Genomic DNA, 27488 nt, shown 5'->3' with positions numbered 1-27488 from the left:
GGGTCCCAGCAGGAATGGGGTGAGCAGGAGGCTGACTCTGCCCCAGGCCTTGGCTTCCCCACCTGCACGAGGAAACGTCAGGCTAGATGGGCTCCAGGGAGGCTCCTGGTGGCGGGTGGAAGGACCTATGGCCCTGGGGGAAAGGTGGGAGTTCCCAGGCTGAGGGGTCTTCACCCAGCATTCCGGGAGGAAGATGGGGGGGTGGGGGCAGGGCGGCTCCCCACTGAGGCTTCCCAGACACCGAGCTCTGCCGCCTTCTGCCCTCCCTCCTGGGGCTGGCTGCCGGCTGGATCTCCCCCTCCACCAATAAGCGCCTCCCCTCCCCCGTCCGGATCCCTTGGCCAAACCGCCATCCATCAAGCTGGCAACACCTGCCGCGCTCCGCGTTCCCACGTCCCGCTGCCTGCCCCGCCTCCCACTGGACTCAGGGGAGCACAGGCACACAGCAGCCCCTTGAGGACCCCGAGGCAGGGCTGCCCGGGCCTGGAGGCGGTAGCTCTCTGTCCTGCTAACCCCGGGGAGAGCCCCCAACCAGAATACTTCCCGGGAGGAGCCCGGCCCTGCAGACCCTGAGCCGGACTTGCCATCGCGTCTGACAGATGAGAAAAGTAGGGCACAGACCTCCCAGACGTGCCTCCCCTCGGCTCTGTGCCTGCAGAGGAGAGGAACACAGGTGGGCAAGGGCCAGACACCCCAGATAGATGGGGACACTATCGGGCCACTGACAAGTGCTTGGGGAGCTGGACGGGCAGGGAGGGGCTGTGCTGGTGCAGGGCCGTCTGTTCCAGGGTTCCCTGCATCCTGTTGGGGGGACCCTAGCCCAGGCACTGCCCTAACCAGCTTCCAACCCTGTACCTCAGTTTCCTGGGCAGTACCAGGACCTGTGGCATCCCTGACTCTAAGCACAGATTGGACGACCAGGAGGAGACCGGCCCCCGGGATGAGACCTCGGAAGCTTTCCAGCAGCTTCTTTCTGGGCAAACAAAGGGCCTGCTGACCATATGCTGCTGCTCTGATTTGTTTGGGCTGGGACAGCGGGGACTGGCGTGCCCCACCCGCCCACCTGCACACATCACAAGCTCTCCTGAGCCTGTGGAGGCCTCCCTACTCAGGGCTCCCACACCCCCAGACCCCCCCAGCCTCCCTGGCTGCCTGGGGGGTGGGATCCACACCACACCGTTAGCGGGGGCGAGGCTCAGCTAAGTCTAGCGGATACGCAGCCCTGCTCTAGCCCTGGAGAGAGGAGGGCAAGTGTTGGCTCCCTGAAGCGTGGCCTCCTCCCCAGGGCCCCCAACGTATGCCCCTCCCCCAGGGACGGAGCCCCAGGTCACAGCACAGTGGGGTCCCCACCTGCTTTGCCCCGCCCCTCCTGAGCCCTAAGCCCCCAGACTCCTCCCTGTTCCCCTGTCCTGCTCCTCCCTGGCTGGGCGGGTTCCTCTGCTCCCCTACCCCAGCACGGAGGAGGGGGAAGGTCCTGTGCTCTATCCCTATTGGGAGACCACTTGGTGGGGTCTGAGACTCCTACCTGGCAGGTACACCCCAGTCCTTGTCTCCAGGCGCCGCTCCTCCCAGTCTTCCCCCAGCCCCCCACCCCGGGTGATTTGTTAAAGACTATGGGACGGGAAAACATCTCCGTGAGGCCTGGGAGCACCCCCACACTTCAGAGCAGCTCTTGGGGCTCAGCCCCCGGTTCAGAGGAAGCAGTCCCCAGTCTCTTACCGGAGAGCCTATCCCACCCCTGCACCTGCCCGCAGGGTCTGTTCCCAAGCTCCTGGCGCCACCTGCCGGGCGGAGTCGGTGTTGCTGGGGCTGCGGCCCCGAGGGCTTCAGGAATGGAGGGCGCTCGGGAGGGAGCGGGTTGGGGGAGGGGCTCAGGAGAGGAGGAATGGGGGGATTTAGGAAGGGGGGGGCTGAGGCAGGGAGATGCTCAGGTGAGGTGGGTGCTCAGGAGGGGCGGGGCCTAGAGGGGATGGATCAGAGGAGTCCTGTGAGAGCTTACGTACACACACACACACACGTGTACGCGCACACACACACACGTGTACGCACACACACACACACGTGTACGCACACACACGCACACAGCCGGCTCTTCCTGGCCCAGTCCTGCCCCCCCATCCCCTACTCCCCCACCACCACCCCCTGACCCCTGGCGGTGGGCAGCTCAGACTCAGCCGCCCAATCCCAGAGGGCCTCCAAGGATGGCCCTGGGGGTGGAAGCCACGTGGGGTATGGAGACCCCAAGGTCTGGGTGAGGGCAGAGCCTGGCGAGACGGGGACCCCTCACTCTGGCAGTCTGAGGCGGGGATGGGGAGCCCCGGGTCCCACGTCCGGGTGGGAAAAAGGGAAGCAGGGAAAGCTCCTGGAAAGACACGGACGAGGGGCAGCTGGGTGGCTCCGTGGGTTGGGCTGCTGCCTTCGGCTCGGGTCATGGTCTCAGGGTCCTGGGATCGAGCCCCGCATCGGGCTCTCTGCTCCGCAGGAAGCCTGCTTCCCTCTCTCTCTCTCTCTCTCTGCCTGCCTCTCTGCCTACTTGTGATCTCTGTCTGTCAGATAAATAAATTAAATCTTTAAAAAAAAAAAAGAAAGAAAGACACGGATGGCGCGGACGGGCGCAGAAGCCCACCCAACCAGAACCCAGCCGCGTCTGTTACAAAGACTCACGTATAACTTAAAACCTTGCCTGGTCCAGAGACTTCCCTGGTGAATGCAACCGCACACTCACGGGAGAAATACCAATTCCACGGAGACTCTAAAAGAAAATTAAATATCACGAGGCCACAATATCCCAAGACCAAAACCAGATAAGATATCCTAAGAAGAGAAAATTAGGGACCAACATCCCTCATATACATGGACCCAGACATCTTTTAACAAAACAGGCAATCTAATCCAACAAGGTACAGAAGGGCTTCTGCACCTTGACCAGGGAGTTTCCCTCGGGAAGGCAAGGCTGGTTCAACATCCTCAAACCAATCCGTGTAAACCACCATGCTACGACCTCACCAAGAAAACCCATATGATGTTCTCGCCGGGTGGAAAAGCATTTGACAAAATCCAGCACCATGCGTGCTATGGACTCTTAGCAAACTAGGAAGGGAAGGGAACTCACTAACATGCCGAGAGCTTCTGTACAAAACTGATGGCTTGAGTCTCGTTCGTGGTGAGAAGCTGCAGCCCCCGAGGCCAGGAGAAAGGTGGGGACGTCGGCTTTCCCCACCACGGTGAGAACAGGGATAGGAGACATGAGCTTACGGGTGGATCTTCCTAAAATCACGACAACAGCTTATTAAACAAGACGGTCCAGCAGCCAGTTTAGAAAAAGGAGTTACATTTCTATTGGCTAATAACAAAACACTGGAAAGTGACCTCTGAAAAACTTTACAATAACATCAAAACATCACATGCATAGGAACCAAAATAATGAAGAAAACAAGCACAAAGGAATTTTGAACAGGAAACTTGGCTGAAAGAAACCACGAAAGGCCTGAGATCTCAGCGAGATTAGAAAACCCAGTGTTTCTAAGAGATTGATTCTCTCTGAAATAATGGGTGGACTCACTGCAAATTCTATCAAAATCTCATCAGGCTTTTAAAGTTTTCGAAGAGCGACGTCTGGGTGGCTCAGTTGGTTGAACGGCTGACTCTTGGTTTCGGCTCCAGTCGTGGTCTTGGCGCCCCGACATCGGGCCCCACTTCAGACAGCACGTGCCATGGGGAGTCAGCTTGGGATTCTCTTGCTCCCTCTGTCCCTCTTTCTCTCTCTGAAATAAATAAATTAATTAAAAACAAAGTTTTCGATTAGATGATTCTAACTGTAATTGGGGTTGCCGAGGATTTAGAGCAGCTGAGAGAATTCTGAAAAAGTAGGTGAGGTCCAAGGACCTACACCGTAAAGACCACCAAGCAAAGGTTGTCTAGACAGCACGGCGCTGGTGGAGGACAGATGAAGGGGTTCATGAAGACAGAGTGAGGACTCCGGGAATAGACTCACAAGCACGTGGCCGTCTGATTTTCAAGAAGCTGTGTCAACTCAGTGGGGAAAGAAAATCTTTTTAACAAACGGTGCTAGAACCACTGGATATCCACACAGAAAAAAATTGGGCCTCAACTCTCAGTTCCCTCCTTGCCCCAAAACGAAATTGGAGTAGATCATATGTCTCAACATGAAACCCAGAACCTTCTAGAAAAAAAAGCATAAGAGAAAATCTTCTCAAGCTTAGGGTAGGTGAAGATCTCTTTCAGGTCACAAAAGCACCAGCCATACAAGAAAAATCAATAAATTGGTTCTCATCAAAGTAAAAATTTTGTACCCCTCAAAAGATACCACTAACAAAGTGAATAGGACATCTGAAAGCTGGGGGGAAATTCACAGCACAGTCTTTGACAAAGGCTTTGTGTTGGAAGATGTAAAGAGAGCCAATGAACAAAATACAGACACCCCAATTTTTTTAAGCAGACAAAATATTGGAATCAGCATTTCACAAGGAGATGCACACATGGCCAGTAACTCACGGAAAGGTGCCCAGCACCTAGAGAGGTCAGGGTAATGCACAGGAAAATCACAGCGAGACACTAGTACGGACCCCTGGAAGGGCTGACGTCCAGGCTGACAGCGCCGACTAGTGGTAAGGATCTGCCGCATGGGCAGCGCGAGGATTTTGCCAGCGGGAGCTAAGACAATCCAACCACTCAGACTCTGTGGGAGAAGTTTCCCGAGTTAAGTGTGCATTTGCCCTAAACCCCTGCCATTCAACGATCAGGTATGCATCCTGGAGAAATGAAAACACGTGTCTCTATCATCTGTTTCCAGGTAACAAATTGCCTCCAGCTTGGCGGCTTAGTGGGATCCCACTGGTCCGCTTGGGGATCTGTAGGTCACATGTCCCATCTGGGCTGGTTCTCAGGAGGCTGAAATGGACGGCAGGGTCAGGCTCTGCGGAGGCTCAGGGCAGAACTGGCTCCCACGTTCATCCAGGTTGTTGACCAAATCCAGTGCTTGCTTTGCAGGACCCATTTCCTTGCTGGTTGTCTCTGTGCCTACGGGCTACCCTTACTCCTTGGCAGATGCACCCCTATATTTAAAGCTGGCGACAGAGTCACTCCCTACCTCTACCAAAGAAAACCTGCTTTTAACAAAATTGTGTGATTAGATTATTCTCACCCAGACGATCTCCTTTGGCCCCGTGCGGCAACCTGGGGCAGGAGTAGCATCTGGTGGCATTCACAGGTCCCACCACGCTTGACACAGAGGGGACACAAGGGCCAGATCATCAGGGCCAGTCCTAGAATCGGCCTACCACGGTCACCAAAAACCTTGTACTAGAACGTTCCAGGAAGCCTCATTCAGAAGAGCTGGAACCCGGAAACCCATGGAGCGCAGGCGGGCGGCCGGGCAGCTTGGTGTAAGGGCGGTGTGGGTCCGGGGCTACACCGAGCGCTAAAAGGACCTGCAGGTGCACTGAGAACAGTGCAGGGGTAGGACTGTTCCCCACAGGAGCACAGGCAGCAGTTCTGCACCCACGACGCCGCGACCCGGAGCAAGTAGGGAAGCGGCCGGCGGACGCAGGAGGCGGGCTGGTCTCTGTTGGCGCAGGACTGACAGCACAGCGGCGAGGTGCTGGCGTGCCCCACGTGGGGAAAGGTTGGCACAGGGTGCTCACAGGTGTTAGACCCCTATAAATGTGGGGGGGTCCCCTGTGGAAACGAGTGTCCACACGCAGGTCCTTGGGTGCATATCCACTGCCCGGCTCACCCGCTGAGAGCGTCTGGAAGCTGTGGCTTCCCGTGGCAGCGAGCACACCCGCATCCAGCCCTGGGTGTCCAGCGCCGCCCCCCGCCGGGAGGGACGGGGTGGGGGGTGTCCTTGCAGCAGCGCTGACCGTGCGAGGAGGCGGGAAGTCCGCGCGGGGAACCTAGAACCTCTCAGTGCCAGAAAGTAAGGAAGTGCTCGCCCCCCAAATAAATGTGAGGGGGTATGTATCCGGAGGGGGGACCCGGGAGGACCCTGGACAGAAGAAAATCTGAACAGAGCACACACTTAGAGCGAATGACAATGTACATTCAGGGGTCGGGTCTACCCAGCGCACCAAACCCGTGGCAGGTGCTATTAACGGACGTGGGGAGGAGACCGGTGGACCTCGGCACCGCACGGTTCTGCGGCTTCAGTGTGAGTCTAGCCCTATCCCAAAACAAACCCTTCACTTAAAGTGCCCGCAGCTAGGCTACAGCTCACGGGCCGCAGGGGCAGACTCCAAACCCAAGCTGCACTCCCAGCAGCTCAAAGTTTCTGCTTCTGGGTCAAAAACGTCAAAATGAAACCGCACCAGGGCCTTCCTGCTAACCATGCTCAGGACAGGGTTCGGGTCTGGTTTTATTTTATTTATTTATTTTAAATGTTTTATTTAGTTGTTTGTTTGAGAAAGAGCTCTCAAGCAGGAGGGCAGAAGGAGAACTCACGGACGGGGCCCGTCCCAGGACCCAAGATCAAGGCCCGAGCGGAAATCAAGGTTCGGGTGCTTCGGGCTGAGCCGGCCAGGTGCCCCCCGGGGCTGCTTTTCAAACTGTCCTCCTGGGTCACACCGGAAGAGTCCTCAGTCTGCCTGGTCTCAGCGCAGGCCCCGGAGCCAGGGGGCCCGTGCCGTCTTCCTCGTGGTGGAGGCCGCCCCTCCCTCGGGTAATGCCTTCCCTGTGTCCACTTCACTTTTTAAAAAATTATTTTTAATTGTGGTAAAATACACATGACAAAATTTATCATCTTCACTGCTTTTAAGTGCACAGTCCAGGGGCATCAGGCCACTCACACTGTCGTGCGCCGTCCCTCTGTCTGTCCCCTCCATCCGTCCCCAGAACATGGTTCTCTGCCCAGACTGGACTGCGTCCCGGTACACACGGGCCCCCTTTCCCAGCCCCCGCCCCCCAGCTCGCCCCCGCCCCTCCCCCAGTCCGCAGCCCCAGCGCCTGCTCTCCGCCTCTTGAGTCTTTTTCTTCCTGCTCTCCCTGTGTTGCGGGAAACACAACATCGCGTTTGCTATCTTGACCGTTTTTGAAGTTTCGTGGTTCAGTGGTGCCAAGTGACCGGCCACTGTCCACCTCCGGGACTTGTCCTCGGACAAGTAGGAAACTGGTCCCCGCGAGACAGCAGCTCCCTTCCCGGTGTCTGTGGGTCTCACGGTCCCGGAGCCTCACGGGGGCCGATCCTGTGGCGTTTGTCCCTCTGCGTCGGCTGCTCTCATGGAGCGCGGTGCCCTCCTTCACGGAGCACCGCGTGGGCTCCCACCTTCTAGGGCTGAGCCACGTTCCACGCCGTGGACGGACCACGTCCGCTTGCCCATTTACTTGCCGAGGGACACCTGGGCTGCTGCTACCTCTGGGCTGTTGTGAGTGTGGGGTTTGGGTATCTCTTCCAGACCTTGCTTTGAATTCTTTTGTGCAGACACCAAGAGTGGAATCGCTGGGTCGTATGGTAACCCTGATTTAAAAAAAAAAATTTTTTTTTGGTAACTCTGATTTTCATATTCTGAGGACACTGCACGCTCTGCCCCCCGCCGCCACCGCGGTCCTGGTCGTTCCTGCCCACGGTGCAAGGGCTCCCACTTGCCACCGCCGAGTTTCTGAGTCTTGCCAGTAGCCGTCCTCCTGGGGCGGGAGTGGTGTGTCACCGTGATTCTACTTGACTTTGAGGGTATGGAATCCAGGCCTCAAAACTGCCCCGATGGCCCCCGGTGCTGACCGGCTGGGACACCTGCATCAGCTCTGGGCTGCTTTGGGGTGGCTGGTCCCTCTCCTGTGCATCATCTTCTGCTTCCTTGCACGTCCTCTCCTCTGGCTTGGATGCCAGACATTGAGGTTTGCTTTGTCGGGTGCCGGTGTTTTGCATTTCTGTCAATCTTGAGCTTGATTCCGGGGAAGCAGGTGCACTACCTGGGAACGGTGTGTCCTTCCAACCCTCGCTTTTCTGGTTGGGTAGGTGCCCATTCGGGGGCCAGTAACTCCGCACCATAGAGGCAAGCCCTTCCTGAGAGCTCAGCCTATACCCTGCAGATGGAGAGTCTCTGGTGCGGCCACTGGGAGCCGGTGCTAGGTTGGGGCATGGTTCCCTCTAAGGCAGATGCTTCCTCCCCTGCACCCGGGCACGCCCTCCCAGGCCGGGCTGGCCAGTCCTCCATTGGGGGCTGTGGACGGCCAGCGCTCTGTGTGGCTCTTCCCCTCTCACACTCCCTCATATGAGCTTTAGCCACCTGGTCCCCAGACTGTCATCCAGGGGCCTGTCCAAGGCCAGGGCAACCCCCTCGAGGCAGTGAGCTGGGACAGGGGTAGGGCGCATCCCATTCCTGCCTGCATCTCTCAGGGGCCATCATTGCGTGTCACCTAGTGTCCAGCCTTAGAAGCTGCTGCTTCATGTTTTTTGTTTGTTTGTCTGGTTTTGTTTAGGGCTTCAGGTGGGAGGGTAAATTCTCCATCCCAGCTGGAAGAGAGTCTCCTAGGCTAATGAAGATGCCCCACGTCTGGTGCTGCAGTGACCACACGTGGTACTCGATGGACAAAACTCTGTGCTCGTGTGGCCCAGCAAAGCCACCTCTGAGTAAATGGCCGGCAGCATTGCACGCAGGAGCACAGACCCTCCACGGGGCGTCCCTCACTGCGGCCACCGTGTGGAAGCAACCCAAGCAGTCGTCGGAGGAGTGACTGCGCTAGACGTGGTCCATCCGGACAGCAATAACAACACTGTAGCAGTAACGGTAGCAATGACATTAATATAATACACGAGTAACAATGACATAATAATAATGACAATATTATTCAGGTTTAAAAAGGAAGGGACTTAAGACACCTGCCACCCTGGATGAAACTTGTGGGCGCTGTGCCCAGTGAATATGCCACGAAAGGACACTCCTGTAGGTTCTGCTCACCATCGGTGTGACGCTTAATCTGTGTGTCGCCGTGACTGGGCACCCGTGGCCCAGTCGGGCCGCATCCGATCAGACGGCCCCACCACAACAAGGAGGCTGACGCCCTGAGCTTGAGAGCGTCCTGCTTCCGGACCGCCCTAACGGGGACACCTCCCGCCTCGGACCCCCAGGAAAGCCGGCCCCCCTCCTCTGGCGCCTTGTTCCTGCAGATCGGGGGACTGGTGCCAGTTGCTTGAAAAGTGTGTCGTTTGCCCACCTCGGCTGGATGTTTCTCTGGACAAACTGACTATGACCGCCCTCCAGTCGGAGACCCACAGACGAAGGGGGCGGGGCCGACGGAGGCGCGGGAGGCGGAGCTGAGGGCGAGGCGGGGCGTAGCGGGCGGGGAGGGGCTGAGGGAGGGGGCAACGCCGAGCCGGGGGCGGGGCCGTTGCTGAGGGAGGGCTGGTGGGCGGGGGGAGAGAAGGGGCAGGGGGGCCCGAGGAAGGGGGCGGGCCAAGGCGGGGCTGAGGGAGAGGCGTGTCGGGGGCGGGTGTGGGAAGAGGGTGGGGCGGGGCCGCCCTGAGGGAGGGGCCAGGAGGGCGGGGCGGGACTGGGCCTGCAGCAGGAGGCGGAGCCGCGCGGGGTGGGGGCGGGGCCGCGGGGTGGGGGCGGGGCCGCGGGGTGGGGGCGGGGCGGGGTTGCTGCGTGGGCGGGGAGGAGCTGTGAGGGCCTGGGGCAGGGCAAGGTGTTCGGGGGCTGGGCGAGGGGAGAGGTCCGTGTGCCACCGGGCAGAGTCCGGGGTGGGCACCGGCCGCGTCCTGGGGGCGGACGCGGCCGGTGCCCGACGCGGGAGCGCTGCCGCCCCGACTGTGCGCGTGGGAGCGGGGAGACGGCGAAGCTGCGTCCGCAAACCGCGCGCCCCGAGCAGCTCGGCCCCGCGGGGAAGGGTCGCAGGGCGCCGCCCGCGGGCCGGGTCCGGAAGTCGCCGCTGCGGCCGCCAGCGCCCGCGCCTGAGGGACGCTGCGGCAGAGGCCGATGGCCCTGTGACCGCGACCTTGCCTGCCGGCTGCAACGGCCTCGGACTTCCAGCAAGACCTGCGGCCCCGGCCCGCGGGCGGAGCTTCTTGCCCGGCTCGTTGCCCAAAGCCGCGTGGTCCTCAGGAGGCCGCCGCTGGGAGCCCTTGGTCCCCTGTCCCCTCCGCGCGGGCCGCTCTTCAAGCCCACGGTGGTCCTGGGACTGCGTTTCCCGTCATCGCGGGGAGGCCCCTGGGCGCTCGGGCTGAGGGTTAGGGAGTTAGAGCCAGACGCGCCGGGTGCGCGGTGCGGGGCCACTGTCTGTGGGACCCCCACCCCCGCGGCGCAGCACAGCGGGAAGCCTTCGGCGAGCCACACCCTCGGGCTCCTGGGGGAGCGCCGGTCCGCCTCCTGCCCTGCTGCTCCCCCAGGTGCCCTATGACCAGGCACAGCCAGCAGGCACGGGGCGCTGTCAGGGAGTGCGTGGCTGAGGGGAGCTGCCACGAGGCCCAGGATCCCCCTGAGGCTTGAGGCTGATGTGCTTCCAGCGATGCTGAGATCCAGCCGCTGGCCACTCGCGGGTGGCAGGACCTCAGGCAGAGACCCTTGGCTCAGGCAGGTGGTCTGGCACAGCTCCAGGGTGAAGCCTCAGGAGAGCTCCCTGGGAGGGTGCCCTGGCCGTTTGCGGTGCAGAATGCAAAGGGCAGGTTCTCACAAGCAGAAGGAACTGGCCTTGGCCTTCTGGACCCCTGCCATCCTCCCCACCCCCCCCCCCACACACATCTTGAGTAACTTTGGCAAGAAAGGACGCAGAGGAGCGCCCTGTACAGTTGCACAGGTTGTCAGGGGAATGTGTCTGGCCATATGTGTTCCGCACTCAGTGTTCCAGGGCTGCCCAAAACCCTGTGGCCCTGGCTGGGCCAACTGGCCCTTGGACATTTCCGTGGCCTGGGGCCTTGCCCACGTGGTGAAACACCGCCACCCAGTGGACAGTGGGTGAACTGCATGAGGCTGGGCCCACTTGCTCTTTGCAGATTGCTGTAGGCGGGGTAGCAGGGTCTGTGGGGACTACCAGGCTGAGAACCCTCTGCCTAGGTGTCGGGGAAGGGGCTCCTCACAGGCTCAAGGCCCTCCCTGCCCCATCCCCTTCCTCCAGTCCTGGAGGGACAGGAATGGACAAGCCACCCTGTGTTGACCCTCAATGCAGGAAGGCCTGGGTGCCCCTGAGCGCCAGGCCCCGTGTCTGGGGTGCGTGCAAACACGTGACCATGTGCCAAAGGCCTTGCTCCCAGAGCGGCTCCTAACATGGTGACAGGCGCCAAATGTCCTGTGAGCCCCTAACCCTTCTCCAGACGGCTGGTCCCAGAGATCAGCGGACAGCAGGGGGCTGGGGACAGGGTTTCCCGGGACACCCCGGTGCCCCCAAAGCAGTCCAGACAGCCGGGATCAGCAAGGGAGGCCAGAGGCCATCAGGGACTTCCTCTGTCCCCTGGGGTCAACAGCAGCAGGGCCTCTAGCCAGACTGGGTCCCAAGTGTGGACGTGCTCAGGACACAAGACCCAGCCCCTCTGTGGCCCCCGTATGCACCCCGCCCACCAGCACAGCACATGGCTATGGCCCACACTGCTCGAGCTGCTGCCCTGGCCCCACTGGGTTCAGAGTCAGGCCCGGCAACACTGCGGGGCCTCGCTGGTGGCAGCAGGAGACTGGGCTGGGCCCCCTCCACTCCGTGGGTCAGAGGCCCCCGCAAGCACGAGCAGGAGGGACTCTCACAGCTAGACACTGGCTGAGCGCTGCCCACAGAGGGGGCACAACTGTCACCTGATCCTAGGTGAGGTCACGGAGGTCACATCCCACAGCAGAGGCAGGACGTGAGCCCCACGACCAGGACCCCCTTGTTCCCCATGTTCGAGTGACGGCCCGGCCCCTCCCCACCTGCCTGCCTGCCCCCATCGCCCAGAAGGAGAAGCATCCGGGGCTCCTGCCTACAGCTCTGGTGCCTTCTTGAAGTCTGTGTCACTGGGACAGCCTGCGTGAGCACGGGTGCCGGGGGCGTGGCCACCAGGACCCTGTTGTCCCTGGCTGAGCACTACCTTCGTCCCGCCCCCCAAGGCCCATGGTCCATTCCCACCAAGACAGGCACTCCCCCGCTGGCCTCACACGGGCACCCTCCAGGAGCTCCCAAAGCCCCCACTGCCCAGCCCCGGACCCTAGGGTCAGCTTCCCCAGGCAGCAGGACTGAGAAATCTCTCAGTGCTTTGGTGGGTTTCTTAGGGAAATGGGAATGATTAGCCCCTGCGGTTTACACCATGAAAGCGCACAAGAGCTGGAGAACTTTTCAGACAAGGCCTCCACCTGGCCACAGGGGCACCCCAAGAGACCCTTGCCTGAGGCTCCAGACAGACTTGACCTGGGGCCACCAGGCCCTGGCATGTGTGTAGGGGGAGGGGCGGAGCAACATCACCTCCAACCCAGGGCTTGGAGCTGGGGGACAGTCACACCCACCTTTGGGTTTAATGTGCTTGGAGATGGGGGGGAACCTTGTACTACTCCTGACAAGCCCCAGAGGACCAGCTGTGTCTCCTCCAAAGTCCCTACCTACTCCTGTGTCCTCCAGGCAGTGGTGGGGAGGGAGAGCGTCTTGTGGGTTTTGCCTAGGGTGGGACTCCTGGGGGCTCACTGGGAGGCCTGCCGCAGCTGGGGTACAGCTCTGCTGATGGGGTTAAGGCTGGGCCTGGCCACCCCACCTCAGGGTAGGCAGTCCCCCGGCAGATTTCATGCCATACCCCATGCACAGAAGGTCCCAGAAGACTTGGCTGCTCTGGGTCCTGCCACCCTCACCAGCCCCAAATCCTGCAAATCTGCACTTATGAGGGAGGAGGAGGGAGCATGGATGCGGCCACCAGGGGCCCCAGCCTCAGCCTGACCCACTATAACCCTGCATCCACCAGAGGGCAGCTGGGGCCAGGGGTGGGGTCGCTGGGCCAGGGCAGGAGGCTGGCTTGGCTGGGACCTCGCAGTTTCCTCTATAAAATGGAGCCCATGGTGCCTGCCCCCCAGGGTAGTTCGAAGGGCCTGCAGGACAAGGCCGGCCACCTGTCCCCCGACCCCCATGGCTGACCCTGAGTCCTTGCGGGAAACCCAACCGAGCCCCCAACACCTGATACCTGCGGGACCTCCTCACGTGTGTCAGTCCGGACACACCAGGGTGTGGGGCAGAGGGGGAGGGGGACGTAGGCTCCCCACTGAGCACAGAGCCAGACATGGGACTTGATCCCAGCACCTCGGGACCATGACCTGAGCCAAAAGCAGACATCTCACCCACTGAGGCACCCAGGTATCCCAATCAAGACAGTTTTTTAAATAAAACAGAATGTGCAGGGCGCCTGGTTGGCTCAGTGGGTTAATCCGCTGCCTTTGGCTCAGGTCGTGATCCCGGGGTCCTGAGATCGAGTCCCGGCATCGGGCTCTCTGCTTTGGCGGGGAGCCTGCTTCCCCCTCTCTCTCTCTGCCTGCCTCTCTGCCTACTGGTGCTCTCTGTCTGTCAATTTAAAAAACAAAACAAAAAAAAAAAACAGAATGTGCAGACCGTGGGCGTACAGTGGGGTGGGCTGTAGCGGCGAGCTTCCCCAAGGGAGCCCCCGTCTGTTCCCCCCTCAGCCCTGCTGCATATTCCCAGAGGGACCGGAGCGCGAACTAGGACCCCGTCAGCCACAGCCGCCGGATTGCTGAGCCTTTGACGGCTCGAGGCATCTGCCCGGCCTGGTCACTGTCACTCTGGGCCGCAGCTTCCTCCTCTGCCCGCTGGGGGGCGGGGCGGGGGGACCATCGGCTCTCCCTCAGCAGGCAGCCTGAAGAACGCTGACACTCCCTCGAATCACCGTCCAGAACCCCCGAGGCCAGGTGGCCTGCACCCGCCGCCCCCACCGCGTCAGCCCTGCCAGCCTCCCCTCGCCCCTGCCCAGTGCCTGGCGGCGTGGCCAGGCGCAGGCAGGAAGGCGGGCAGAGAGGAGCGTTTCCGCAGAGACCCGGGGGCCCGGCGGGTGCAGGCCTGATAAGGGCCCACATGGCCAGCCGCACGTCCGCCTTTTGTCCCCAGCCCCGGTCAGCCTTTCCTGCCGGGGCGGGAGAACCAGCGCCCGGTAGTGGCCCTCCTCCTCCTCCTCCCCCTCCTCTCCACCCCTGTGCTCAGAGGCCTGGGGGAGTTTGAGGCCCCGGGTGGCAAGGGCTCCAGGCCCGCCCAGGCCTGGGGCTGGGCACCTGGACAAGCTGCCCACAGGCACCGAGGCTTCCTTCCTGCCTGGCCCCCCGCCTCGGCCAGGGCCCTCTCCCAATTCTTGGGAAGCGGCAGAGTGGGTCCCCAGCCCTCCCAGCCCCTCTAAGCTCACCACTCCTGTGACTCAGGCCTGTCTCAGGGGCCCTCAAGTACAGATGCTGCCCATGTCCCCACTTGGGGTCCCAGGGAAGCCTGGGCCTGGCTCAGCCCGTGTGCTGCCCCCTCGAGACTCACCCCCGAAGCTACTCTACCTGCCACCTGGCCCAAGATGACCTGGTCATCACAAGTCTGACGGCGGGCAGAGGGAGGACCATCAGCTGTACCCCTATTGCCCACAGCGACCACGACTCTTGGCCACACAGCAGGTTTGGCTAGCTGGGCTGAGGGAGGGATCCTCCAGTCCCAGAAGGGGTCTCTTCACCCCCTACAGACTGCAGGGGTCACCCTCAACCGGGGGGCCACTCAGGCCCGGGGTGGGCAGTGGGCAGCACGGGTGCTGCAGACAGAGCCGGAGAGCCAGGGTCACACCATGCCCCCGATGTCTATTTCTGGAGCCCGGAGAGAGGGCCTGGGCCCAGAAGATGTGCCCTCTTGGGCTGAGGTCCCCCTGAACATGCCCCCACATCTGATGGGGTTAGTAAGAGCCAATCCCCAGATGTGTTCCAGGCCATCAGCAGGACCAAATCGGTCCTCTCCCCAGCCGGAAACTCGCACCCCTCAAACACTGAATGCCCAGGGCCCGCCCCCAGCCCCCAGGAATCATTTCCTGTCTCCATGGACTTGCCTCCGCCCCACAGCTCCTCTAAGTGGAACCAGACGGTGTTTGTCCCGTGTCTGGCTTCTCTCACACTACAGGTCCTCGAGGCCCGCCCCCCCCTGTAGCGAGGGTCTGTCTGTCTTGCCCTTTCATGGCTGAATAACGTTCCACGGTATGGAAAGGCCCCAGTCCCCCTCACCCATGGACTGACGTTCGGTTGTGGTGAACCCCGCAGGCAGCAGGTGTCCCGTGCGTCTGCCCAAGCGCCCACTCCCAGCGCCTTCTGTGCGCACTCAGGAGCGGAACAGCCGCGTCAGACGGAAACTCAACATTTGCTCTTGGAGAAACCATAAATGAGCCACTGGTTCTTGAACGCATCTGTTATAAACCACGGTCCTCCCGGGGAGTCCCACCCAGCTTGGGTAGGAGCCCGGCCCAGACCCACGCACAGCACGGAGGGTCTCAAAGGCGCGGAGGGAGGAGGGGGCTCTGCGGGGCAGTTCTGAGCAGAGCGAGTCTGAGGGTGTGTGGGGTGCTTCAGCCGGGCCAGGAATGTCCCAAGATTCCGGGGGAGGGGAGCCCCTGGGGGAACACGTTGGCCAGAGCCGTGAAACTGAGCACCGGGCACGTGCGCCTCTTGGGGTGCTTGGGCAGGAAGCACGTGGGTCTGTGCCACCACACGTCTGCCCGGACCTACGAGTGGACGCCTTGGAGCGGCCCTCGTGCACACTCTGGACTCTGGGCGGTGACCGCACAGCCCTGCAGGGTCGTGGTGTGTAGTGCAGTGTGTGGCAGGTGCTGATGGGGGCTGCCAGCGGTGGGGGGAAGGCAGGGTGTCGGCCGGCACTCTGCGCTTTCCTCTCGATATTGCTCGGAACCCGAAACTGCTGTAGAAAGTCAGATCTACCAGAAAATGTGCCACGTCTGATTGTGAGCGCTGAACGTGACGTGGAGCCCAGTGCACTGGACCTCAAGGACGCAGCAGCTCCCATCAGCCGCGGACCTGGCCGGAGCCGCCGTGTGCACCTGGCACCCTTGCTTCTAGGCCCGGCGGGGCACTGGGGCATGCAGGAGCCCCGAGAATGGCGGTTCCTCTCGCGTACCTCCGTGCTCCGAAGGCACTGGCTCTTTCAAAAGCTGCTCGCATGACTTCACAGCCCAGACAACACACAGAGAATCTCCTTTCATTCTGGAACGGCAAAACACTGTCTAAATAAGGGACCCCCGGCCCAGAGAGGCCTTCCTGTCCCCCGCAACCAGGGTCCGGCTGACTCCCCAGGGCAGAAGCCTCACCCCTGGCCTGCGTCCCTCTGCGGGGAGGCTGGGGTCCAGCAGCACCTGGCCTCGGGGAACAGCCCGGGGAGGGAGGTGCATGTCTTCCTTCTCCATTTGGCTCCTTTAAAGTGGGGGGAGCTGAACAGGGTGAGGGCCGGACCATCCCACACCTCCCCAGCAGGGCCGAGCCCTCTGTGCTCCGCCCCACGGACCTGGCGGAGCCTCCTGGCTGGGACCTGCTGGAGCGGGGGCATCCCTCCCTGACCACGGAGTGAAGGTGGGCCCTGGGCATGACGGCCGGCTGGGGCCTGCTTCCTGATCTCCCATGGGGTGGTGCCGTGGTCCACCCAGAGACGGCCAGCTGGCGGGGCCCTCAGGACCACCGGGAGGGCTGGCGCTCCCGCAAAGCAGCCTTCCCACCTCTCCCAGGGCCGCACGTGGCCGCCTGGACCACGGCCTGAGCAAGGCGTTTCCGGCCATTGTGCAGAGCAGGGCTGGCTCAGGAAGCTGAGATCCGCAGGCAGGGCCTGGGGGCTGCCGTGGGCTCCGGGCCGTCCTGGCTGAGAGGCAGGCTGTCGTCATCTGGGACAGGATGGCAGTCCCCAGACTTGAGGTGACCCCCTCACCTGTCGCCTGCTCGGATGCGGCAAGCAGAACCGTGGGACTGGGGACGGGACGGCCCTGCGTCCCCTCCCCCACCCAGAGAAGGGCACGGGGACACCTTCACAGGGTCATACACAGGGGCAGTGGGGAACGCCGAGCTGTTCCCCAGAACAGGGATGGGGTGTTGGTGGAAAATACACAGGGGGTCAAGGACAGGGGGATCCAGCACCAGGCACCCGGCTCGGCTCGCCGGGGACTGCTCTGATTCCAGAACAGCTGCTGACGAAGCTGGCACTGGGACAAACTGGGGGTTTGGGGCTGAGGACCCTGAAGGTGACCCTCCAGGGTTGGAGGACAGGGAGTGGGCTCCCACTGTGTGGGGGGCCCAGGGTGGCCTGGATTCTAATCCCAGCTCCGCCGTGAGCTACGCGACCTGGGGGGCACTTGCTTCTCTGAACCTCAGTCCACTCCTGGCACAGTGGGGGTCAGGAAGGAACCCTAAGATTTACCATGGGGTGGCTGATGAAGGACACTGGGGCTAGAGAGGATGGGGCTTGCCCAGGACTGCCCTGGACCCAAGGATCCTGAACACACAGCCACACACTAGACCCCAGCTGCCCCCAAGTTGGTGGAGGGGCCCTGCCTTCTTGTCCTGGCTTCAGCTTAGGGAGTGAGGCTGGAGACACTTCCCAGGCTCTGAGAGGGGACAGCGAGACATTAGGCAGGGCCGTCCAGAGGACGTTCTGAGGGACTGCTGGGGAAACCTGTGCCTCGCAGGGGCTCCACGGCCGAGTCCAGCACGTCCAGGGCAGGGACAAGCTCCCGTGGGGTGCAGATTTGACCTCTGACTCCAAGTCTGCAGCGAGGGGACAGCCCACAAGCTGTGTGACATCCCCAGAGAGCCTCCTGGGGCCTCAGTTCGGCCCCGAGCTGGCCGAGAGGAGACCACAAGGTCCACATCTGCCCGTGCCCTTCCTGTTCCGTCCCAGGGTCCCGACGGGAGCGGAGCGGCCCCTCCAGCCGTCATGGGGCTGGGCAGGCCGGTGATCAGAAACCACTGGCTTGGGAGATAGTTTGGGACAGCTCCTTAAACAAGCAAGCACAGAGCTGCCACCCGACCCCGGAACCCACTGCCAGGTACGTCCCTGGAAGAGGCAGACGCACGGGTCCACACAGAACTTCGCACAAGCGCTCATGGGGGCCGGGCTCACAACAGCCAGTGGTCAAAACGCCCCAAATGCCCCTCCGCTGTGGGCCCCGCACACAGGAAGAGGCAGACCGACACGGACACACACGGACATGCTCGGACAGGCAGACGCGTGGACACACATGTACACGCAGACCCACACGCACACATGCTGTAGCGTGCACGAGCCTCCAAAACAGCAGGCGGAGTGAGAGGAGCCAGATGCCAAGGGTCACACAGCGCATGACATCCCTTGTGCGGCTTTCCAGAAGGGGCACGTCCAGAGGCCGGACAACAGCGGTGGCCTAGGGCTGGGGGTGGGGACAGGACCCGAGGGGGAGGGGAATGACCGCTAAGAGGTTCGGGGTGCTTTTGAAGCAAGGAAATGCTCAAACTGGCGGGACGTTGGCCGCTGGGCTCTGTCACTGGACTGAGAGCCGCTGCCTTGCACAGTGGAAATGGGCGCACATGGGCGCACAGGGTGCCCCAGAAAGCTGCCTGGTGCTGGAAAGAAGCCAACAGCTGCGTCTTGGTTCTGCGGAGTCACAGCCCCCCTGGAGCCCCGCCTGAGGTCACGCCGCTACGGGGACCGAGCCAGGCCGGGCACAGCGCCCGGCTCGCCTTTGCCCTTCTGCCTCTGGGAGCCCTGCTTTCGCTCAACGGGGAGGCACAGGGCGGCGCGCCGGGGCAGGGTGCCCAGCAGGCAAAGGGGCACGAGGGGAGGCATTTCCACTGGAATCCTGGGCCTGGTGCGGGGTCTCTGTCCCCCACACAGGTGGGCCTTGCTGGAAAGGATCTGCGACCCTAAGCAGGCAGGCAGGGGTCTCCTTCCCCACACCCCAGGACCCCGGGGCCAGGCTCCTCCCCTCTGAACCTCAGCGTACCCACAGGGGAGAGGAGGACATGGACCCATGGACCCCAAGACCCCAGGAGCCACCCAGGGACCAAGGTGGGCCTTGTACCCCCTTTCCCAGCAGTGGGGCATGTGAGTTTTTCATCAGGAAAGACCCAGACTAAATTTATGCCTGGGCCAGAGCACGGCTGTGGAGAGGTCAGGCTCAGCCCCCACCCTGGCCTCCTGACGCAGTTCCCCTTCCCCTGGGTCCGGGGGGGTTTCCATTGTTCTGGCGGCCGGGCTCCCAATCGGCCGGCACATTCACTTCCTGTTTCCTGGCTGAGAGGAAGCCGAGATTCCTGGCCCCTTTCCTCTCTCTCTCTGCGCCCCTAAGGAAATTGAAAGCTGATGACACTAACAGGCGGCTGTGGAGCCGAGGTCGTGGACTGGGGTGCTGGGGGCGCCTCAGGGCCCCTCCCCCCAGCTCTGTACTTGGGGTCACAGGCCCCTTGGGCATCTGGTGGAGTCTCGGATCCCTCTTCCCTGTGCCCCAGGAAAGCCCCAGCACAAACTGCCTGGCATGCTGGGGTTCAGAGGTCTCTGGACATGTCCCAGGGCTCCCAGACCCTCCTGATCTGATACTTAGGAAAACTGAGGCAGGGAAGTCTTCCGGCTCCTAATGTCCCCGACTTCACTGGTGCCCATGACGACCCCAAGGGTGCCAGCCAGTCTCCCTGGGGAGGGGACTCCCGCACCCCTGTCAGTAGCCCACGCCTCCACTGACCGCTGGGATGCCAGGGTGCCAGCAGCCAGCCTGGGGGACAGGGACCAGCTCATCTGTCCCCCAAGCCTGACGCGCCCTCCACCCATGTCCCTCACAGAGTCCGGGAGTGCTTTGGCTCTGGGTTAGAGGTCAGGCTCTGCTAGTGACCATCTCTGTGGCCCCGAAAGATCATTCCTCCTCCATAAATAGGGTCCGATCCTGACCCGAGGCTCGCTCGCAGGGGGAGCACGAGCATGGTGCTGACGGGCCTTGGTGTCTCTCTTGTTAGCTTCCCAGCTCTCCCACAGTGGGCAGGGCGGTGGGACAGGATGGCCCCCTCGCGCAGGGCTGGACCCTCGCCCACTCCACCAACCTGCCCCCTTTGAAAGATCTTCCCTTTCCGTCCTAGGAGATAAAGTGTTTTTCCCTGTCCACATGGATGGCCGCCCCATCTGCCTGGCTTGGTAAATTGCAGCCCGACTCTGAGTGGGGCTTCTGTCCAGGGAGCCAGGAGGGGAGGGCAACCCCCCTTCCTCAGCCTCCACAAAGGAGGGAGCCCCAAGGGGGTGGGGGTGGCCTCCATAGCCTGGAGGAGCCTGGGTTCCAGACGAAGCTGGCACTGGGACAAACTGGGGGTTTGGGGCTGAGGACCCTGAAGGTGACCCTCCAGGGTGGGCGGGGGATGGTGGTGGTGGTGCAGGGTTTGGCCTGACCACAAACGCCCGCCCCCGGAGCTTCCAAGCAGGACCCAGTGTCTACCTCAACCTCAAGCTGACCAACAGCCCCGGCACAGTGGTGGGGGCTCTCAGTGGTGGGGAGGCCCCTGGTAGCCAGGGACACACTGCACACTCACAGCAGAAGTGACACAGGGGATCCCCCAGCTTACTCTCCAGTGGGCAGCCCCTTCTCTGTCCGCTGCCCAGACCCAACACCCCGGGACATTCACTGGGCCTGTAGCTTGATCTGAAGCCCAGAGCTCGGCACCCTGGGGACCACATGGCCCCCCACGTGCCCCATGGCTGGCTCTCAGCCCACCCAGGTGTCTCGTCTATAAAATAAGTCTTTCTCCCCATGTTACAGAAAGAATAGTACGTTAGCCCGGCAAAGTCATCAGAATGGCTGAAATCAGACACTAGGCAGTAGCAGGTGCTGACGAGGATGTGAGGCACCCAGAACACCCCAGCCCTCGGGGGTGACCTGGGCAGTCCCTGATGTCATGCGTCTCCTGGGACCAGTAATTCTCCTGGAGAAGGCCCAGATTTAGGCACCCAAGAGAAATGCCAACACCCCGGCACAAAAATGTTCAGAACGGCACGGCTGGTAACAGCCAAAAGCGGCAGTATGTGCGCGGCCCTGCCCTCCCTGTGGAAGACAGAGCTGCCCAGGGGACCGGCAAGCCGCCGCCAGCCACACAGCCACACCGAGCGTGTGCAGACACGCCTGGAGTGGGCGAGGCCAGACCCACGGGCACACTGTCCCGCACCATACTTAGAACTCAAAGCGGGTGAACCGTGCTGTGCCAGTGGGGGCATGGTCACCTGGGGGGGGATGGGGGCATCCCCTGGGGGGATGCACGCTTACCCTCCCCCCACGCCCCTGTGCACAACTCCACGGCAACACGCACATGGAACCACCTCTGGGCTGGGCGCCCATCTGGGCGGGGGGTGGGGGGTGGGGGGTGGCCCTTCGCACCCCTGCTAGGGGCCAGCTCTGTCCCTGAGGGAGCGAGGCAGAGCGAGGCAAATGTGGTCTGTCTCTGCTCCAGGGAGCTGGTGCTCAGGAAGGGGGTTCAGGCCACACGTGTGAGGGATCAGACGCGGTCCCCAGTGTCATGGGAAGCCCTCAGCTGTGCTGAAGCTGGAGGTCACATGAACTGATGTCACCTTCACAAAGAACTGGGGTGCGGCCAGGGCTGCCCCACAGGCTGAGGAGGAGGTCCCCCAGGCAGGAAGCATGGTGGCCCAGACCAGAATGGGACAGCAGCTGGTGGGACACGCTCTGGAGGCAGAGCCCATGGGGACACAAAGACAGGGCGAAGGCCGTATCTTGGGCCTCCGGCCTGAGCAGTGACTGCATGGACAGTCCCCAGCAGGTAAAGTCTGGGAAGCAGCGTAGAGAGGGTCTCCCGCTGCTCGCCCCCCCCCCCCAGTGTCCCCATCCAGGGCTCCCAGTTCCCACTGGCTGACCTTGGACGAGCACGTTCCCCTGGGGGCCTCAGTCACATCACCTGAAGGTAATTTCGTGAGGGCCTTGCACAGAGTCTGGCCCAGTGCTTCCAGCAGGCGCACCGGGCAGGGGGCAGCGGGCAGTGGGGGAGATGATGCAGCACGAAGACCCCCAGGCTCCCTAGAAAACCTCTGATTCCCTTTGGGACCTCACCCAACTCAGATGCAGACCCAGCGCAGGGGTAGCCAGGCCCCGCTGCGGACGGTCACTGGGCCGGCCGCACCCCTTGGTGAAGGCTCAGCACATCTGGTGAGAGGCCGGGCCCAGCCTGGCTGACAGAGCCACCCTGTCCTGAGGCCGCGGCTGCTCTGGAGGGAAACAGGAAGCCCATCTCTCTGCCGGTGGCTCTTCTCTCTCCTTCCTGCAGCCCGCTCACATACCTCGCCTGGGGCCCCTCGGCCTCAAGCCGGCCTCTGCTGGGGGCCTGGTCTACCCCTTCCTGGGGCTGCAGAGGCCCAAAGCTCAGGGGTGGGGGGTCCCAGGAGGACCGCGAAGGCCCTGGCGGATCTCTGCCACACCCCACGGCCTGAGCAGCACACTCAGGGAAGGTAAGGCGGCAAGACCCCTTTCCAACAACTTCAGAAAGTTCACAGCCGGGGGGGCAGCTGCAACCATCCAGCCCTACTGACAACGGGGTGGGTGGGGAAACTGAGGCCCAGAGCCTCCAGCAACAGAAAGCGAAGCTGGGACCAGCTTCCCCAGCCTTGGACGCCATGCCAGAAGCTGGCCAGGCTCTAGGCCCAGGTCTCGGAGCTGCCCAGGTGTGGACAGCGAACTGCCGGGGCCCACCGTGCCCTCAGGGGACGCAGGCCCAGGTCAGACTCCTTCCAGTGATGACTCCTTGCCGGTGAGCCGTGTGTTCCTGGACCCTAAACAGGGACCATCAGAGGTGGTAAGAGGCCCTGCCTCTCGTGGGCGGGAGGGTGGTCCCAGCCCGCCCCAGGGGGAGCCCCCTGCCACCGTCCCAGCATCCTGGGGTGTGCCTGTGGGGCATAAAGCACGTCTCACCCCCTCCAGGGCCCCAGGACCTCCTGGAGTCCAAGAAATTGTCACTTCCACCTCTGTCCTCCACCTCTACCCGCTCCCCCCCCCCAGGGCAGACCCCGAGGAGCTGAGCCCTGTTTAGGGCAGGACCCTAAGCCTCCTCCTGCACTGGTCCTTGAGACTCTAGGAGCCTGAGTGCAGCGCCTGGCGGAGGGGTGAGCATCAAGTCGGGCACGGCCATCCCTTGGCGCCCTGATCCAAAGTCTGCTCTCCGTGGATTGGTTCTGATCTCCGCTCAGGGAGGGGCTGGGGGCAGGGCAGAGCGGGTCAGGAGGCAAGTGCGGACCTGTGGGGGGCTCAGAGAGCCCGCTGGCAGCGGCAGAGCCGGCACCCCACCCTGGCCAGCTCCCAGGGACCAGGGAGACCGACTCTCTTCCCTCTCGCCATGTATGTATTGCATGTGCTCTGGAGCATCATTCCAGAAAGTTCCCTCACACGGCCGAGCTTTAAAGGGAGGGTGAGACATTCACCATCCACTGTTTGGCTCATTAGCTACTCCCAGGTCAGCCCACCCCCCCCCCCCCCCGGGAAGGTTGGGGGACTGGGCGCTGCCCCCGAGGGAGCCCCCTCTGAGAAAAGAAAGCAGCTGTCTTGACCCTGACCCCTTCTAGCCCTCTGCCTCGCTGCTCACCTGGGCCCAGTCTCTTCTCTCTCCCAGGCCTCAGCTTCCCTGTCTGTACACAGAGGAGGACGGCTGCGGCCGGCCCTGGTGTCTGCAGGGGCTCGGAGCCCATCTCTGGGTGTGCTCTGGGTGGGGCGGGCAGCGGGGGCAGAGCCCCGCTTGGACCCTACCCTCTAGCGAGGCCCCCAGCCCTGTGCCTGCAGCAGCCCCCCAACCTGCAAGCTGTGGGGGCGGGGAGGAGGCTGGTCCCTCTTGCTCTCAGCATTCCCTTGGGGGATTTTCCAAGCGGCTCCCCCTCCTCTCTCTTGGCCAGGACACCCAGCTAGGTGGGGCCAGAGGGAGGTAAGGGCGAGCAGGGCTGTTCCGGCTGTGGGTGGGCGGGGGCTGATCCCGGAGCAGGGCACGAACCCCCTGGGACAGCCAGCAGAGGTCTGGCGTGGCCCTGCTGGATCAGGGACCCTCGGCCAACTGTGTGGTCCGGGGGTGTCCTCAGCAGCTGCCCAGGTCCCCTTGGGTCTCCGGCCACCCATGATCCCAGCGACTGAGGCCCAGCCAGCGGGCTCCCAGCACCACCTAAATGAGGACACTGGAAGTCAGTCCCAGGGCTGGGGGTGAACCCCGGGGCCAAACAGAGGAAGCACCCTTGGTGGTCTCCCAGAGACCCTACATTCCTCCATCTCCATGCCCAGCCTGGCACTCCTCTGCCTGCTGGAGGCCGGGGGAGGGGAGAGGGCTGGGGGATGTGCTCTGCCTGCCCCGGGAAGAGGACCCTGGTGGGTGCACCTCCGGGAGCAGGGGGCTCACTGCCCCCCCCGGGTAGCCCCTTCCTGGAGGAGGCCCAAATCTCTGGGCTGGTGACTGTCCTCCCTGACCCCCTCAGCCACTCTGGGCCTCGGGGGCTGTGTCCGGACCACCAGCCTACCTTGCCCATCCCCAGGTCTCTTCTGGCCGGGGGCCCCCTCCCAGGGCGGGGGTCCCTCCAGATTCCCACGCTGGGCATACACATCTGGGGGTGCAGGTGCCTGGCCTGGGGAGAATCCAGGGTCAGAGCACAAACAGTACCCCCTGTGGAGCTTCGGTAACATGGCTGATGGGGCCAGAAGGTGGCTTCCCAGTGTCACACGCTGAGACCCGGGGTCCCAGGCTTGCCAGCCAGGCCTGTGCCTGGTCTCCGGCTGCTTCAGAGTTAGACTCTGAAATCCCAGGGGACCGCTCCCCCACCCCTGCCCACAATCCGACCAGGCCACCCCCTGGATGGCCCCCACCCGTCCCAGGGCCTCCTGTTTGTTCGCTAGCCGCTCCCTGTTATCAGCAAGGAACACACACAGGAAGTCCGGCCGGGAAGGGCCCATCCCAATCCTGATTTACACGGGATGAAGCATAAAAAGCCGCCCTTCCTTGCCCCGGGAGGAGCCTCCCCACCCGCAGACGGCTGCCCCGCACGGCCCAGCTGAGAGCTCCGCGGTCAGGCCAGGCAGGCGGCCTCCAGAGGCGCTCGGGGCGGCCAGACAGGGCAGGATCCTCCTCTGGCCTGAGCGGGCAGCGATGGGGGCCGTGGCCAAGCCCGGGCCCGGGCAGTATCAGGTATGGCAGGGGTGGCCTCGGGGACAGGGAGCGGGCCAAGTGGGGTGAGCACACCCTTGGCTCCCACAGACCTGCTGGCCGGGCACCTGTCGGCTGGGGGCCCGCCCGCCAGCTCCACACCCGGGCCTCCGGGCATCATCTCGCTCTTCTCCCTGATGGTGCCATTCCCACCGTGCTGGGGACACTCAAGCCCCTTGGCCAAGGACACCCATTGTAGGTGGCCTGGTCTAGACCGACTCTGGCCTGCCTGGCTGGGACACTGAGCCCTGGGTGGTCCAGCAGCCACTGTGACCCCAGAGAGGAGAAGCCCGACGCGGCCTGTGGCCTTCCCCTCCACACGCCCTCCCGGCCGACCGCCATCCTGGAGAAGCTCCTAAGGTCGTCTGGGCTCTCCTCTCAAAGCCAGGGGTCCCAGGGCCACCCCCCAAGCGTGGGCAGGCTCTCCCCACGTGGGTCTGGGAGGGGAGGCGGAGGGGGCTCTGGCCTCACGCAGAGGAAGCCCAAAGCCAGATGTATGGCCAGGCTCCTTGGGTGTGCTGAGTAGACAAGAGCGGCCCCCCACGTCCTGCTGGCCTGGCCTCGGGGGCATGGGTGAGGTCCTCAGGCACAGGGACAGCCCAACTGGACCCTCGGGGAGCCCCTGCTTTCCCTCTCCCCTCCTCCAGCCAGAGTGCCCGAGTCCCCAACCAAGACCCCAGCCCCACTGGAGGCTTCTCTGGCTTCCGCTGCTCCCGTGGTCCCATGGCCACGGCCGTGGTCTGTCTGGGGAAGCCCCGTGGTTCACATGAAGAAGCAGAACAGGAGGCCGCGGCCCGGGGTTAGCAACTGAGTGAGGGCCAGGGGCCCAGCTGGACAGGATGGGGGCAGGGGACTGGGTGGGGAAGGTCTCCCCTAGGCCTGGCTCTTAACTCTTCCCTGCTTGGGTCTGAGTGAGGGCTGCCCTGCTCAGGTTCAGGGGCCGGGGGCCCTGAAGTCCTTCAGCGGCAGGAGCCTGTCATGGTCACAAGCATCCCAGCTGCTGCTGCCCCAGCTGCCCTCAGACCATCTGTCAGGGGCTCTCAGGGCCCTCTCACCCTGGGGGCTTCTGTCCAGCCATCGGGCTCCTCTCCTGTCCTTTAGCTCTCATGTACCAAAGCGGGCCCTAACCTGACACCCCAAGCTACTAGCTCTCCAAGAAGCCTTCCCCTTCCCCAAGAAGGACCCTCACCCAGCACCCTGCGCTTTGCAGTGCATGACTGCAGCAGCCTGTCCATCCCCCTCTCCTGGGACCTGAGGCCGGTCTGGCTCATCCTGGAGGCTGAGGGTGTGAGCCACAGGCAACACTCAGAAAGACCCACTCAGCTCTGGCTGTCGCCGCCATCCCAGCCCCTGAACATCAGGGTGACCAGTCTGGGCACTAACCCACACTATGGCTCTGACCAGCAGAGTCCGGCTGGAGGGAAGTACCAGGAGCCCTGCCTGCCGGAAGAGCAGCTGCCACCGTTGTCCGGGGGAATGACAGAGCCCCCTTCTCCAGGTGAGTCCCACAGCAAGCTTCAGATGCTCTGGGCACAAGCAGGGGGTCCAGCTGGGCCTGGGAACATCCTACATACACATGCACTTAGGTGACTGGGGTCCAGGCCCTGCTTGGGCAGAAGCATTGGAGGGAAGCAGGCCCTGCACCTGGCATGCACTGAGGGCCCTGAGAGTCGTGGTGTGGATGTGACCAAATAATTCCCTGCAGGTGGGGCGTGCCTGCTCCTGGTTCCGGCCCCCTTGCTTGGTGGGCACTTCTGCGGGGAAGGGCTGCTTTAGCCCACCTGACACGTGCAGAAATGGAGCCCAGGAGGCCCGGAGTGGGGGGCCCTCCGGGGGTGGTCTTGACCCTAACCCTAACCCAGTGGGAGTCCCACAGAGCCCCTAACCTGACACACTGGTTGAGAGATCGCACCTAGGCTCTGGCCAGGCTCCACCAAGCCACAGCTCTCCGTGTGACCTCGTGCAAATACGGGTGCCCGGGCCGCGTGGGTCATTCTGCCCACCCTACGGGTGACTGCAAAGTCGCGGTCAGCTTTAGTCCGCGCCTGCTGCCGAGTGAGCTGGCCACCCCCTTGCGACGGCCATCCGCATGGTTCGGTGCCCAGCCTGGGAGTTCGAGGGCCTCCCCCTCCCCCGACCAGAGCGGGCTCCCCACGCAGCCTCCGGACACCTGACCAAGTCCCAGGCCTGCGTCCCCTGCGGCCGCGCGTCCTGCTGCGGGGTCGGCGCCGGCCCGGGAGGGGCGGCAGCGCGCTCAGGCGGGTGCGCGTCCGGCGTCCCGGGCTCGGGCTGACTCACTGCCCTGCCCGCGGGGCGCCGTGCGCCGCGGGCCTCAGTGTCCCCATCTGCGCAATGGGGGCGGGCGCGGGGGCTCGGAGCCCACCCGGGGCG

At 63.0% G+C, this 27488-nt stretch overlaps 2 protein-coding genes and 1 long non-coding RNA gene across 5 annotated transcripts in view; all 3 read left to right on the top strand.

Annotated features, from left to right (window-relative positions):
* DIPK1B (divergent protein kinase domain 1B) overlaps positions 1-27488 on the top strand; it is a 170336-nt gene that overhangs the window by 89799 nt on the left and 53049 nt on the right. The window lies entirely within an intron of this gene.
* Positions 21850-23022, top strand: LOC132024948 (uncharacterized). Its single transcript, XR_009406355.1, has 3 exons — positions 21850-22377; positions 22661-22721; positions 22925-23022. It is a non-coding gene; the product is annotated as an uncharacterized LOC132024948 (long non-coding RNA).
* Positions 24897-27488, top strand: part of EGFL7 (EGF like domain multiple 7) — a 13821-nt gene continuing 11229 nt past the window's right edge. For 2 of the 3 annotated variants that reach the window (XM_059410303.1, XM_059410301.1), the window contains exons 1-2: positions 24897-25079; positions 26505-26595. The gene's annotated coding sequence lies outside the window, so the exon portion shown is untranslated. Of the gene's footprint in view, positions 25080-26501; positions 26596-27488 lie in introns of all 3 variants that reach the window. The other variant, XM_059410302.1, reaches the window with a different exon arrangement.

Source organism: Mustela nigripes, chromosome 9 (genome assembly GCF_022355385.1).
Source record: "Mustela nigripes isolate SB6536 chromosome 9, MUSNIG.SB6536, whole genome shotgun sequence".
Classification (NCBI taxonomy): domain Eukaryota; kingdom Metazoa; phylum Chordata; class Mammalia; order Carnivora; family Mustelidae; genus Mustela; species Mustela nigripes.
This window is presented reverse-complemented; position numbering and strand designations above follow the sequence as displayed.